Source organism: Pinus tabuliformis, chromosome 4_2 (genome assembly GCF_031772625.1).
Source record: "Pinus tabuliformis cultivar Carrire ecotype Pingquan chromosome 4_2, CPIR1, whole genome shotgun sequence".
Taxonomy (NCBI): domain Eukaryota; kingdom Viridiplantae; phylum Streptophyta; class Pinopsida; order Pinales; family Pinaceae; genus Pinus; species Pinus tabuliformis.
This window is the reverse complement of record NC_142304.1, coordinates 365,593,856-365,603,877: the sequence shown is the minus strand read 5'-3', so window position 1 is coordinate 365,603,877 and position 10,022 is coordinate 365,593,856.

The window sequence follows — 10,022 nt, the reverse complement described above, 5'->3', positions numbered from 1 at the left end:
CTCCCTTAGATACCATGTTGAAAATCTAGGGCTTGATAGAAATAAGATGATTCTTCTAATGCATGATAATGATTTGTGAAGTATTTTAAACAATTTATATTAGCTTGATCTTTCATTATTATTAGTTTGTGTTTTCACTTCGTTAAACTGCTACCAAAAACAAAAGAGACAAGAACACAAATGTTTGGCTTTTTGCAAGGGCCAAAACCTTTCCCTATCGGAGAGGAAAACCCATGCATAAATTCTTCTTATAGATATTACATTGACGAATACCAAGACCATGACCTTTGACACGTCCTGCCTCTCCAAGACCAAGACATCAGTCCTTTAGCTCGAACTACTACATCATTGAAGACATATTTCTGCTTCACTGCAGAGACTCGACTTATTCACTACATCAATGAGGTCATCACTATGATTTTTATTTATCAGATCTTCATTAGCATACTCCAACATTTCTCTTGATGCTAAGATTGTTCCTTCTTATACCTATGATATTGCTTATTACAATGACAATGATTAGGTTTATGAAATACATCAGTACTGTAATTGCCTTTGAGGTATGCAAGTTAATAGAAACAAATATAAGTGTATGATGAGATCCTTGTTGTAGGACTTAAGACCCTTCAGCTCCATTTGATTGATGACAACACCAACAAATATGTTGAGATGCTACTCATAGATATACTGAGATCATCATTAGCCTTCTCAGATTTATTCATCCGAAGATATTTCCTTTAGGTCACAGGTATGCTGAGTATCACATATTTCATCATTTTGACTATGCCAAGATAGTCATATATATATGCAAGACTAAGATAATAACTTAACGTGATCTCCATTTAGCTGAGACAGTGTTAATGGCTGCCGAGATAGCATGTTGTTGAGAGAGTACCCATATACATTTATATACATGTGCTTAGGCTATTTAGAAGGTGGGTCTGAAGTGATGTTTCTATAGTGAGGATTGCAAGGGTTTCATTTTCATCCTCATTACTTCACCAAAACCCTTATCATATATGTTTAACCTAGACTTGATCTGACTGTATTCTTACGAAATACTTAACCTACACCTTGACACCAAGAACCTGTACTCACCTAAGATCAGCGTCATTCTTCCTACAGTGTGGATCTTCTCCCATACATGCAAGGCCTTCACTGCACCTAAACCCCAACCGAGGTGGAGTCAAGTCTTAACTGCATCTTTGTTCCTCCATGTGAAAATTCAGAGGCATCCGAATTTATTCTGTCAGTTTCGTTGTTCCTTCATGGGTATTTATAGTGGTTAGCCTCCTATTTTTAGCCGAAATTCATTAATGAACCAATGAGTCCTTATATCAAGCCAACATAACTCTCATTTATGTATTTAATTTATATTTTGAGCTAACATGAAGTATTCTTCCTTGTTTTCTCATGCAGACTTCTTGTGCTTGTTCTTGAGGCATTGATCTTGCCCTTGGAGGGCTTCTATACTTGTTGAATACTTGTATACATTTACATGGACTAATGACATGATTCTTTGACATAGAAATAGATCCTAAAGACATCAAGAAGAAGTATTTTACCTAGTGACACTTCTTGCTCATGAAACCCATGCAGCAAGATTACAAAAATAATTTATTCTCTTTTATTACATCAACTACAAAGATTATATCATTATGAAGACCAAATCTAGTTGCACTTTCTTCAACACATGGGCGGGGAGTGCCTCGTATCACTCATATGGAAAAATATTAAGATAATTTCAAACCATTATTTTTAGGAGGTATCTAACATACATTCATTCTTCTTCTAGGCAGACATAATGCAACATTAACCTATCCTATCTAAAAAGTAGCACCTAACCCCAAGTAAACAAGCGATAAAAATTTATACGTGGGTTAAGATTAATCAATAATAAGAATAGACCATGGATGAATCTCAGGTTGGAATGCATAATTGGATTCTTTTGAGAAATGACATATTCAATGGGGGGAGGGAGACCAAAATGCAATGGATGGGACTATCCATTATTGACTCATTACAATAAGTATGGATGATGATTTCATAATACCAAGATAACATGGGGATGGTTAGTTCCATATAAATGAGGCTTATAGAATGATAGTTGGTTGGCCTCTAGCAAGTCAATATCAGTAATGGGACAAAGTGCATAATCTAGAATTGTGGCGAGAAATGTAAACCTTTCTATTTATACTCAAGCTAAAGAAAATATTAAATTTGGATAAATTTATTGAATGGTGTTTTTCGAGTCTAGGAAGGTGTCCTTTGTGTTGTGGAAATAAGGAAAAAAAAAACATAGCTTTATATCTCGTATGGAATATAGTCAGTTATGGGACAAAGGTGCGATTTTCTTTTTCTAATAAGATCAATGATATGTATATGACTTAGAAACCCTAGATCAATGGAGGAATGATCCTTCTACAATGGGATTCTTAACCTACATTGGAATTCCTTATAGGGATTTATGTAATGGAATGTGTGGAAGGAAATAAGTAGGAGAATATCTAATTCCAAGGCCTTTATAAGGTCACAATATGTGATATTATTCTCAAAATTATTATAGGAATGATTGGTGTGAGAATGTGGGATCCTAAAACCAAAAAGACATCAAGGTTAGAGATTACCATCCTTTAAGAACTCAATATTTTTGGTTCCATACATTGATCTACTCAACAATCAATCCCAAAAGGAGTCCACTTACTGGATAAATGGATACCCCTCCTATCCTCCACATGAAGTTGAACTTTGATGGGGCCTCCAACATGAACAAAGGGTTCACAAGTGTGCAAGGAATATTTCAAAATCATAATAGTCAAGTTATATGCACGTTCTATAAATGGATAGGATATAATTATAATAATTATCATGAATTAGAAAGTCTCATTAGGGGCTTTCAGTTGGCCATGGATCAAGGATTCACTTATCTCATCATTAAAGGAGATTGATACTTATTAATACAAGTAGTTTTCAAGCTCATGGGTGGATCCAACACACTTAATATTTTAAGCAATTAGAAACTTACAATGATCTTTGATAAAGTTGATCAATTATTTAATGAACTCCTAATAGTCATCCCCCAACATATTAAACACATAAGGAATATTCCAAAGAACAATTGGCTAACAAAGTGTTAGCTAGAACCCCACCCTACAAATTTGAAACCTACTAAAAGACATCCCACACCCACACAAATATGACTAACTTTTGATTCTAACTAAATATTGATTCAACTCCCAAAATGAGGTGTTAGGATTAGGGAATGTCAAGGTGCATAGAAAGGAAGGAAAGGTGGTAGTGATCTAGGTGGCTCCAGGGAGACACTCAGGACAAATAGGGCTTATGAAAGCTCGAAAATCAAAGTGATCAGAATTCTTCTGAACTAGGATAAGAGCGTAGATCTTGTCATCGTGATCATAACGGTGTGAACGGTTTGTTGATCCGAGCTCGTATGAGGGAGAAAAAACCAGTAAAAGTTTTGGTGAAAGTTGGACTATGGGCTAGGTTTAAGTGTCCTACAATTTTACCAAGCCCGGGGCATGAAACCTAGCTCCCAGAAGCGGGAAAATTTGTTGGGACATTAATTTGTCTAATATCCCTTATATTAGACAAAATTGAAAAAATGTGGATTGTTACTAAAAATAAAAATAAATATTTATTATGGTATGGCAGCCCACCAACCTCGCCACCTGTTAGCCTGCTATTGCAATAGGTTTCGTATTCCATGATTGACTGTTTTACATGCGAAATATGTCATATTTTCATGCTACAAGGTTCCATATTTCCAAGAAGTTCCATTTTGAATAATCATACCTTTTTTGAAGAGTTTTTTAGTTAAGGGAAAGCCAAACAGCTTAATCTTGGCTTTCCTAGGTTTAAATTGCTTGTTTTAGAAGATAGAGAATGAATATCTATCCAAACAGCTTAGGCTTAGCAAATGAGTAGCTAGGTAGAGAAATTAAGGAGCCCAACTACTTAATCTGGGCCCTTGGAAGAAATAAGGGTACATTTAGATAGGAGGACAGTCAAAAGAAAAGAGGATAATATGGGTCTGCAAGTCTAAGTGCACCCATTCAAAAGGAAGAAAAAATGTTAGGTGTAGTAGGTTGCGTAAATAGTTTTGTGGTTGTAGAATCAGGCTATGTGATCCATGTCATGTTTTCAAGTGTTATATATATTCAAATCACAGTTATGAGGTAGTTTTTCATTTGGAGGAGCTCAAGCGAGGCATGTCTAACTCCCCCTTCTTCTTATTCCCCAAATCATTCACTAACCTCCCCAAAGAGGTCAAGATCTGCTTGATATCTCTTAAGTTTCATCATTTGTCATATCATTAGCCTAAGTAAAGGTTTGCTTTGCTTAGGAATACTCTTCTTCACTCTATAAGTCATTTTTTCATTTTTAACTAGCCTAAGATCTCTAAACTTCGTGCTTTCTTGTCATTTTCATATTAACTTCTAACATTATTATGTAAATCCCTATCTATTTCTGCTTCCCCTTACTAAAAAGCACTAAATAGCTCCCCTATGCACATATTCCCATCCCCTGGCACTATAGACCTATAACATCAGTTTGGGGAAATGCTGAGTTCATTTGGGGCTTAGCATTCGCCTTCCACGTCCTAACCCTAGGATTAACTTAACATTTGGTTAAGTTAATAACATCTTTCCTCACCCCTTTACCCATAACATTTCATCATTTTTTACCCTCCCGCACTCATCGTTTAAAGTTTAGTGTTAAAATGTTTGAATAAACATTAAACACCACTAGCGCATAACCCACAAACCCAAAGTTTTGACCCACCCACCACATAAATAAATGATAAAATATACAACAGGCCCCGCGCACAAACCTGCTGTCAACTCCGCGTTCCATCAGCCCTCCGATCTGCCCTCCCAGATCTGACGGCTCTTGGCGATTTCATAGATGCCCCGACGTACGACGCTAGCGGTTTCCCCATCGTACAAAAGACACATGTCTCCGCCGAGCCCCTCTGACAATTACCACCCTCGAACAGAAGGCGATCCGATAAAACCACAAACCGCCTTCTATCTCTCCGCCCCGTGATGTCAGCACCACGTCCGTGCTACGTCACCTCTGCCTCAACCCACCACTGCTACATGTCACTGCCACCGCATCTACCTCCGTCCCTACTCTTCCACCATGTCCTGTGCCACGACACCCTGCCACGTCACCCTGTCATACTGGGACCCATCGCTGACGTCATCACCGAAAGAGGTGCGAAGGACGAAAATCACAGCAAAGGATTCCCGGAATGAGAAACTGAGGCAATTTTCGATGCACATAATCGTGCATCGCTAAGAAAAATGGCTCAAAATGGAGACCTTCCTTGCTCGGCTACCTGCAAAACCCAAAAATTCGTGGGAGGCAATGCTGAAAACAGGGAAACTAAAGAAAAGACAACATAAACAGAACTAGAGAACTAAAAGTATGCTGGTATGTTCGTATTCAATCTGCTAGCGTTGATAGCATTCTAGAGGCCACGAAAAGCATTTGCAGTAGTTATTTTTGCCTTGAAAGGGCAGAAAGGGGGCGATTTGATAGTTTCAAGCATATCAAGGGAGATAAAGTGGCCCTATTCAACTGTAAAAGAGTATAAGAGGAAAGATAAAGCCCATATTAAATTGAAGAGTATCAGTGAAGCGACAAAGAGTATCAGATTGGCAATATCAAAGCAGGTGAACATTAAAGGCCTCCATCCAAGTCAAAGAAGCAGTAAAGGCCATTTAAAGCTCATCAGATCGGGATTAGTGCACATTAAAGCCACCTAAAAGCAGCATAACCGCCTTAGAGGTGCAGATAAAAGACAAGACACAGTTATTGCAGAAACACTGTACCGAGCCACCAAGGACACCATATTAACTCATTTTGATACAGCTGCCTCCAGCTCAGCTCAAATAAATATCTTCTTGCATTAATTTCAGGATAAGATTAGGTTAAAGAACTCATTTCCCTCAGACCTGTTTAAGGTCTGTTGTAATAGATATTTTTGGATATTTTATCTATATAAACTGCCCTAATTCATTATTTGAAGGGTTGGTTGGTTGATAATCCTCATTCAAGACTTGCGATGTATATTTTGAGAGCTCTATAATCAAGGACTGTTGGAATGCTTTGGATGAAGAACTGACTATTGTGTTATTTAATATCCAAAGAGTGACTGTGGAATTCATGTTCTACTACATGTCTCAATAAGTGTTTTCTTACCTATGTTTATAGTTTATATATGTTTACTCCACCAGAGTTACCATCTAAATAGCAAGAAAGAAGAATAGCTTAGGTTTTGCTTGACTACACCCTATGCTTAGTTCTTGTTATTTCTATATGTTTTCTTCAAAAATGGTTATGAATATGCATACCTAAATGATTATGTTTACCCTGTTTCTTTCACATATGATTGTTATTTAGGAATTCTTGACTGCTCCTAGACAAACTTTCATTCACCTTCCCTCTCTGTTAGCTAATGAAAGATTCTTAGTTGCCTTTCATCTCTAACCTTCATTCCATCTTTATTCCAGCCTGATATTTTTCTATGTGTAGCTATCCTTCTCCGTAATGCTCTTGTGACCAAGAAAACGCAACAGCAAGCCCTAATCCATGACTCCATGCCCAATGGTTTGAACTTCTCACACTATGCATCCCAACTCTGCTTGAAAACATCATCCTTCCCACCAAAATCAAAACAAAACCCATGTACACCATAACTAGCCTAAAATCAACCCAAAACAAAGTTAAAACATAAAGAGAGAGCCCTCTCTGACTACAGGTAGGCTAGGACCTGAAGCCCAAAGATTGGTTTGTGGTTACCTCGGTCGTATCCCTTAAGGAGCCAAGGGACAACCTGAGTGTTAACATCATTGGTGACTCCGCTGGGGACTTATTCAGAAAATTCCAAAAAACAAGTTAGAAGCTGGCTCCCAAGAAGAAAACACATAATACTAGGTCAAATCCGGACCCAAATCCACCAGCTGTTTTTGAAAATCCCAATTTAATCTCTAGAAACCTTAGCAAACAAAAACAAGAAGAGTTTGCTTATTCTAGTCCTGAAACAGTTTAGCCAAGCTGTTTTCGAACCCCTGTTAAAGTTTTGTTTCGTTCAACCCCTACTTCCCCTTGTTCATCATCCACCTCTCCAAGCACCTTTTCCATACCTCCATTCGCTATGAATACTACCACTACCACCATTGTAATTACAACTCTTCTAGCTGTTCCAGTCATTCCACTTATCCCTGTAAATATGGCTAACAGATATGCACCTTTACAGTTACCTGCAAATCCAGGGGCTATGGCTCAGGACTATCAGACCAAAATCACATATTTTGAAGGTACTGGTTCTAGCACAACCCTGCAACATACCAAGAAAATGCAGGACTATTTTGAGAGTTATGAAATAGATGATGTTAGTGTAAGAATGAAGATTTTTGTCCAAAGTTTAACAGGAGATGTAAGGCCCTAGTTTAGAGCTCTTCCTACAAATTCCATAGCTGACCCAGAGGCCCTTTACCAAACATTTCTTAATAGATGGGAGAAGAGGAAGGACCCTCTGCACATATTATCTGAGTATGACACTATCAAAAGAGGCCCTCAAGAAGCTGTTTTAGACTATTGTGCCAGGTTTAACAATGTTTACAACGCTATTCCACAAAACCTTAGACCTCCACCTGATCTTGCTTTATACAAATTCCCTGATGGATTTGACTCAGACATGGCTTATCAGTTAAGAGAAAGAGCCCCTCAAACCTTAGTAGACATGCAGAATGTAGCTGTTAGTGTGGAGGAAAATCTGATTGCCAAGCGAAATAGAGCAAGAGCTGAGAGAAGAACCACTTTTAAAGATGAACCTTCAGCCTTTGAGCAAAAATTGGACACAATCATCAAAGGTATGGACAGCTTTGAAAATAGAATGGAAACTATTGAAAGAAAAGTCTCATGGGAAGGACAACAAAACAATCCTATCAGAAATCCAAACTTTAGAAAAAAACAGAACCCAAACGTTGGAAGGGCAAGTCCTGACCAGGATATAAGACCTCCTTTTCATGAAAACTATGCTGAAGCATCCACATCTAGTGAGTAGATAGAGGACACTCACATAAACTTGATGGGTTTCAAGAGTGAACAACAAGTATTCCTAACCCAAGAAGACCAATATGAACATGATATAAAGCAATTTCAGACCAAGTCTGGAGAGTCATTTGACTTCAAACAAGGCTGTGATTCAGCTGTCTACGAAGTCCATAAACAATACAAATTGAGAACAAGGACAATTGATGTGTCTGATCCCATCAAGCCAAAGGATGCCAAGCAGCCCAAGAAAGTAAAGGACAAGGCTGCTATCACAGAACCTGCTGATAAAACAGACCCAAAACTAAAAGAAGTGACCATAGAGGATGTATCTGACATGCAGCCCTCTAATAACCAACCTTTTGTATCCTTTCCCTCAAAAGACAATGTAAATAGCACTCCTCAAAGCCTTCCCAAAATAGAACAATCTCAAGAAATCACTGATAACCAAGAGAAGATCACTGAAGATACAATTTAGAAGGGGAAATTTGCCAGTGACAATACTAAAACATAGTCAGAAAAACCTTTTGATTTAGAAGCAGAAATTGGTAAGTTAAAGATATCTATTCCTCTCTCTAAGCTTGCCGAACATGATGTGTACAGACAACAAATAAAAAGATCATTGCAAATGCCAGAGAGCAGGGATGATGTTAATGTCTTAGATAATCAACCTGAATTACTTTTTGGTCTTGAAGTCAATGGTAAATCAGGACATGGAGCTGTTCTACCCTTTTATGTAAGTTTGCACATTCATGATAAAGTGTTGCATAATGCTATGTTTGATTCAGGTTCTTCACACAATCTAATGCCCAAATATGTAATGGAGAAGCTAAACTTTGATGTCACTAGACCCTACAAAGACTTATTCTCATTTGATTCTAGTCAGGTCAAGTGTTTAGGCTTAATCAAAGACCTTTGTATCTCTTTAGTTCAATTTCCCAACAAAACGATCCTAATGGATATGGTGTTTGCTGACATTCCACCAAAGTATGGCATGCTCTTATCAAGATCATGGGGAGAAAAACTCCAAGGATCTCTCCAGCTAGATCTCTCCTATGCCACTATTTCAGTCTTTGGGCAACCAAAGAGACTGTATAGAGAAACACTGATGAAGTATGTGGTAAGTAGTGAGGAAAAACCCCAAAACTTTCCCATTTACTCAATCCATTTTGATATGGATTCCTTTATATTGTTCAATGATGATAGCTGCCCTCCCACTGATGAGAAGCCTTTTCCTTTAGAACAAGAAACATGCATCAATCAAGAGTCGGTTGCCCATACCCATGAAACTGTTAAAACAATTAGTGCAACCAGTATACAAGAAGAACCACATGAAGCACAAAACCTAGGTCTGCCCAATCCTAAAATCACTGAAACTCTTAATACTAACCACAAGCAAGAAATCACATGGTATTTAGAGTTTGATGGTTCTGTTAATAAGCTAGGAGCAGGGGTAGGAATATGGATTCACAATACACATAACAGCCATGCAGAGGGTCATGCTTACAGACTAAACTTCAAATGCACCAACAACATGGCAGAGTATGAGGCCCTCCTTTTAGGCCTTAAACTACTCAAAGCTCTAGGAGCTGCAAAAGTGTCCATTCTAGGTTACTCTGATTTGATCATTCAACAGATGAAAGGTAACTTTGTTATTAATGACAATAGGCTAAGAGCTTATAGGTCTGCTGCCACAGAAATACTCAATTCCTTCACCGAATCCAAGCTTGCTAAGATTTCTAGAAGCCATAACATGCATGATCATAGTCTAGCTACTTTTGCTAGCACTTGCAAGCTGCCCTTTGAGCCCAATTACCACTTTACTACTAAGATAAAGCACAAGCCTGCTGTCCCTAACAATATCAAATATTGGCAAGTGTTTGAGGATGATGCTCAAATCAACAATTTTCTTACCTTACAACAAGAATTCTCAAGCTTAA